Source organism: Euprymna scolopes, chromosome 25, assembly GCF_053919585.1.
Source record: "Euprymna scolopes isolate OS-2025 chromosome 25, ASM5391958v1, whole genome shotgun sequence".
Classification (NCBI taxonomy): Eukaryota; Metazoa; Mollusca; class Cephalopoda; order Sepiida; family Sepiolidae; genus Euprymna; species Euprymna scolopes.
In genome coordinates this window covers 75,256,727-75,262,711 of record NC_136506.1, presented here as the reverse complement: position 1 = coordinate 75,262,711, position 5,985 = coordinate 75,256,727, and the positions used below count along the sequence as shown (strand labels likewise).

Genomic DNA, 5,985 nt, shown 5'->3' with positions numbered 1-5,985 from the left:
ATTTGCGACGGATTTGAATATCAGATTCATTGTCAGCGATACCGAAAACCTATAAAGAACTAAATTTTATTGGTCGGTGTTTTGTTGTAGTTAAAGTAAACATTTACCAAAAGCTAGTATTAAATATGGGGAGGGAGTGTCGGCGCTTTACATTGACTTATCTCCCCGTGGCGTGTTCAAAAGATTCCAAGATGGCTGACTTAAACGCACTTTCATAAAAACGTTTTTTCGCTGTAAAAAAAAAAAAAAAAAAAAAAAAACTACTCGATCAAATTAAGTGAATTTTTTTCCCGGAGATCTCCAGTCCAAAACGGATACGCACAATATAACCTTTTTTTCGATATTTTCATTTTTTTAATTTCTTGATTAAACTGTTTGGAAAAATGTTTTTTACGTTACTGAAATAGCAATTAACAAAGATCTCCAATTTGGTAGTAGTAGTAGTAGTAGTAGTAGTTGTTGTTGTTGTTGCTGTCGCTTTTCTGCAGGAAGTCAGACATAAGGTCATATGTGGTTTTAAAATGCCAGCGCACTCGCACTAGTGCAATCCGGCATACAATAAAAAATACCTGAAGACGGTCAACATTCTGTTGAAGGCAGTGTTAGCAATAATTTAATCGTTTTTTTTTTTTTTTTTTTTTTTCTTCTTTTAATTGTTTACAGAGAAAGGATCAAGTCTGCGACAGGGGACATTTTCGGACAGTAAGGAAACTCCCGACTAGTATCAATATAATTGTATTGAAATACAAAAAATCTAAAAGTATGGAGATGCCGGGGATCGAACCCGGGGCCTTTCGCATGCAAAGCGAACGCTCTACCACTGAGCTACATCCCCTCCACACACCTAAAGGAACTTTATTAGCAGTCAAATCTATAAGATGAAGATATTAATAAGTATAAGAACTAGATCAGGTATATTTTGGCTTTTGTAAAATTAGTACAATAATTTGATGCATTTATTTTTAAAATTATATGAGAAAAAGATTATCAAAATTTTGAACTTAACTTATATGGAGTACAGACCGCGATATTTCTTTTTTTTTTTTTTTTTTTTTTTTAGATAGGATTCTAAAGTAGTTTTGACGATATCTTTTTGTTTATCAAATTGTTAGGTGAAAGTACAAGGCTTTGTTCAAGTTTACTTTCGTTTTGTGCTGACGATTCTAATGCCATGAAAAAAATCTCATCTGATTAATGCTTACCAGTTTTAAAATAAGCAAACGAGCTTGGTTGTTTATTTTGTTGTTGCTTTTTTTTTTTTTCAGAATAACAGAATATTTAGGTATTTAGCAGAGAAGCCAAAAACGAAAAAGAAATAAATGAATAAAAAATTAAAATATATAAATAAATAAATAAAATATATAACAAATAAAGTACGATATAGTAGACAGATCGATTTTTTTTAATATATCGTTTTAAGCAAAAACAATATTACGTATTAATTAATTCTCATGTCGAAATTTTTTTTTTTTTTTTTTTTTTTTTTTTTCACATTTTCACGCCAAACAAGGCATATTGCCACTTTGTTATAGGGGGCTACTATCAGGGACATGGGCATCAGGGGTACTGTGTAGGGAGTTGGGCAGCAAGATGTGGATTCACGTTGCACTTGAACTTCTGCATGTCAGTACAGTTGGGGAAGCAGGAACCCGGCAGGAAATTCCAAAGTTTAGCTGTCCTGGGGAAGAAACTACTCGAGTAGAAGGCTCTCTTACATCTAGGGATCTCTACTGTGAAGGGGTGGGATTTAGCTGCTTGTCGGGTTTGTCAGGGGTATTTACGTCGAGGGGGCACAAGTGCTTGCAGTTCGTCAGAGCATTCACTGTTAAAGTAATTGTAGAAAAGGCAGAGGGATGCAACATTTCGCCGATGAGACAGGGACTGAAGTTTAGATGACAGTTCAGGACCTATCAGATTGGCGACTCTCTTTTGAACCTTGTTTAGGAGTGAGAGACTAGTGGTAGATGCACCAACCCAAATATGACAACAATACTCCATACATGGGCGAATGGTGGCCTTATAGAGGTATAGGATACTTTCGGGCGTTAGTATCTTTCTAGCACGGTAGAGAGAACCTACTTTCTTTGCAGCGGTCCTGGCGATACTCTCAATGTAATTGTTCCAACTCATGTTTCCTGAGAGCGTTAGGCCGAGGAGTTTAAAGGATGTACTTTCAGATAAAGAGTCATTGGCCATTACTATTGGTGATAGAGAAGGTTTCTTGTAGTTATTGAAGGAAACGAGTGTTGTCTTGGCAGCATTGAATGTGACCATTCATTTATGTCCCCATTCCACTACAGATCAGAGGTCATCCTCTAGTGCTTCTGCCATTTCTTTAGATATGTGCTCCTGTCGTGTCTGTTATAGAGTGTGGTGTCGTCAGCATATATCTCACAGGCAATTTTGTCAGGGAGGTCATTTATGAATATTAGGAATAACAGAGGTCCCAGGATAGACCCCTGAGGCACTCCCACATTTATATCGTATTGTTTAGATGTACGACCGTTGAGGACAACCTGGATTTTTCTCTTATCTAAGAAGGATTTAATTATGTCATGTATTCTTCCAGTGATACTATATGATCTGATTTTCCTGAGAAGACCTTCATGCCATACCCTGTCAAAAGCCTTAGATATATCTAGAGCTACCGCTCTACCCTCCCCTGCTTTGTCTAGTGACTGATATATACATTCTGAGATTACAGTTAGGATGTCTTCTGTTGATTGTTGGTCAGTCAGAAGTTTAGCATCTGTAAGGTGAGGGACTACAGCTTGGTTAATTATTGTCTCAAATATTTTGGCGAAAAGTGAGAGGAGGCTAATGGGGCGATAATTTACTGGGTCAGTTTTTTCGCCAAAATTCTTGAAAACTGGTACTACAGAAGCAGTTTTCCAGCAGGCAGGAAAGCAAGATTCATTAAGGCATTTGTTGTAAAGTTTGGAGAGAACTGGAGCTACTTCGGCGGAGCATTTTTTTAATAGCACAGCCGGGATGAGATCAGGTCCACATGCTTTTGAAGTGTCAAGATTTCTTATGATAGCATGCACCTGAGAAGGGGTGATTTTCAGATCGTCTAGTGTGGCGTCTGTCCGCAAAGGAAAGTCAGGGAGGGGGTGGTTGGCAGGGTCCAGTGTGGAGTTGGAGGCAAACCGACTAACAAGCATGTTAGCCTTCTCAGTTGCAGAGCAAACAACCTCATGATTGTTGGATAGTGGGGGGGGGATTGTTGATTGCCCATTATTTACTACACTGTTGTAGATTTTCCAGAAGTCGCTGGTCCCTAATTTCTATGCTTTGATGCGTTTTTTGGTGGTTTCAGTAAATTCTCTCTTAGCTGTCGCTATTTCTTTCTTACAGTTACTTCTGGCTTCTATATACTTCTGCCTGTTTGAACTGGACTTATGTCGGTTAAATCTGCAGTACGCATGCTGCCTTTGCACGATGGCGGCTGCACAAGTAGAAGTAAACCATTGGGAGAGTGGGGCTTGCTATAAAATTTCCGTATGGGAACATGTGCTTCTGCATTGTTCAGCAGGAAGTGAAAAGATATTTTGCCATGGCGCGTCCCTGATGAGATCCCTGATGGCTTCCCAGTCAGCCTTTATATGATATCGCGTTGTTTTGAGCAGTGGCTCTTCATTTTCGGCAGTGGCTCTTCAGTTTAAGGCTATTTCAACTATTACCACTGCATGATCATCGTTCCAAAATGGGCTGTGGGCATTAGTTACACAGTCATCAGGAACTGTGGTCAGAAACAGATCTAGAAGTGATGCGTGTTGTTCTTTCTGGTCTGGGAAACGGGTTGGAAACATAACCATCTGTGATAGGGAATGAGATATAGAGAAGTTATATGTAGTCATACCAGCTGCATCTGTGTGAGTAGAAAATCCAAGCCAGTTGCTGTGGTAGACATTGAAGTCACCAAACACATGCACTTGTGTGCTTGTGTCGAGGGAAAGTGCTGTATCTTTTCTGTCAGAGACTTTGTTTATTAGGGTACAGTCCTGGGTTGAGGGAGAGTGGTGGGGAAAATAAAAGTAGCTAATGTTATGTTGCATGTTAAGTCTAAAGCACATAAAGGCTTGATCATCCAATTCTAGTTTAGTTTCTCTAGTCAGGGGGAAGGTGTTCCGAATATATACTCCAAGCCCGTGCATATGTCTGTCAGAATCCTTATGGCAGAGTGAGAGATATCCAGGCATGTTAAAGTAGTTAGAGGGGATGGAGGAGTGTAGGTTAGTCTCACTAAGTGCTGGGGTGTCTGTTAGGAAAAATGCTTCGATATCATTTAAATTAGTTCTAAGCCCACGGATGTTCGTAAATGCAAGCCTCAAGGGAGAAAGCAGGTTAGTTTTGTTTGAGTTTGGACCTGGTTTTTGCGTAATTTTTTATTGTACTGTCATTTTTTTTTTAAGAGTTTCAGTTTAGGTAAGGGATGCTGAACAAGTGGTTATGCAGAATACCAGACATGCAACACAAGCAAACCATCAGTTGTCCTGCCATCTACTAGGATTGTAAAATAAATACTAAAATAGTAATATATCCAAAAATTACGAAAATTCATCAAGTAGAACAACTGCTATTGTGTTTTTTGTAAAGAAAAAAGTCTATCGGAAAATATTACGGTGTCATCTAAATTTTGTATTCCGAGTTATGTCCCTTGTGTGTGAACTCCTAATCGTCTACTTTATAACATGTTAGAAAAATGCAATTTTACCCAATTTTCCGTAAAAATTACTTGTAACTATAAATAACATTCTACTCGATAAAATTTTGCGGCAGACGTTGTCGAGAGCCCCCCACCCCCACCTCGCCTCTAAATTCCACGATTTTTACTTTTTTAAAACTTTTTTTCCTGTTAATATGATCGATTACAGACTTAAGTTTCAAATTATAAAAAAATTGAAAAAAAAATTTTTTTTTCATAACTTTTCACGTGGGGGTTCAGTTTTCAATTATAACGTTGTACTAAATTGAACACGAACTTTCTGACCACGATGAAAAAAAAAAAAATGGTAACTCTCTCTGATATTACCGGAAATGGAGGGGTTAAAACAAAAAGGGAGATTTCTTTACCCTCCCCCCTCTTCCCACTCTCATCTCTCTCTCTCTCTCTCTCTCTCTCTCTCTCTCTCTCTCTCTCTCTCTCTCTCTCTCAAATCGTGGTCAGAAAGTTCGTGTTTAATTTTGTACATTATAATTGAAAACTGAACCCCTCGTGAAAAGTTATAAAATTTTATTTTTTTTTTATAATCTGAAACTTAAGTCTGTAAACAGGAAAAGGGTAAAAAAAAAAAAAGTGAAAATTGTGGAACTTAGAGGGGGGGGGCACTCTCGACAACGTCCGCCAATTTCGTAATTTTTGGATATATTACTATTACTATTTTCAGCATGACAATTAAGTATGTAACATGTTTTTGCTTAAAAAAACATTTATTTAAAAAAAAAAATAAAATAAATAAACAAAAAAAAAACAAAACTCGATCTATCGACGCTGTCTTTAACAAATACCCAAATAAATGTTACCAAAAGCAAGAGAAGTTACTTTGTGTGTTTTAACGTATTTTAAAGCTTTTATTCGGTTCGAAAAAAGTAGTGTCGAGTTGGTAAGTTAAATTGACATGACCGATCGTCTTCGGAGATTCAATAATGTCTAAAAAGTCCAAAATTAGACAAAATACTGATCGAAATCCATACAATAAGTGTCTCCGTGACAATTTAAAAAAAAAAAAGATTTTTTTTATTGCTTTTTCACCCCAAACAGGGCACAGTGCCATTTTGATGTAGGGGCTACTATTTAGGACATAATACGCAGGCATACTATATAGGCAGTTGGGCAGCAAGATATATGTTCACATTACACCTGAACTTCTGCGTGTCAGTACAGTTAGGGAAGCAGGGACCTGGGAGAAAATTCCAGAGATTAGCAGTCCGAGGGAAGAAACTAACAAAAGAGTCTAGCAGTCTGAGTAGAAGGCTTTTCGA

At 37.6% G+C, this 5,985-nt stretch overlaps 1 non-coding gene across 1 annotated transcript; it reads right to left on the bottom strand.

Annotated features, from left to right (window-relative positions):
* Window positions 1–763: 763 nt before the first annotated feature.
* On the bottom strand, window positions 764–835 carry Trnaa-ugc (transfer RNA alanine (anticodon UGC)). Its single transcript has one exon. It is a non-coding gene; the product is annotated as a tRNA-Ala (tRNA).
* Window positions 836–5,985: the final 5,150 nt, after the last annotated feature.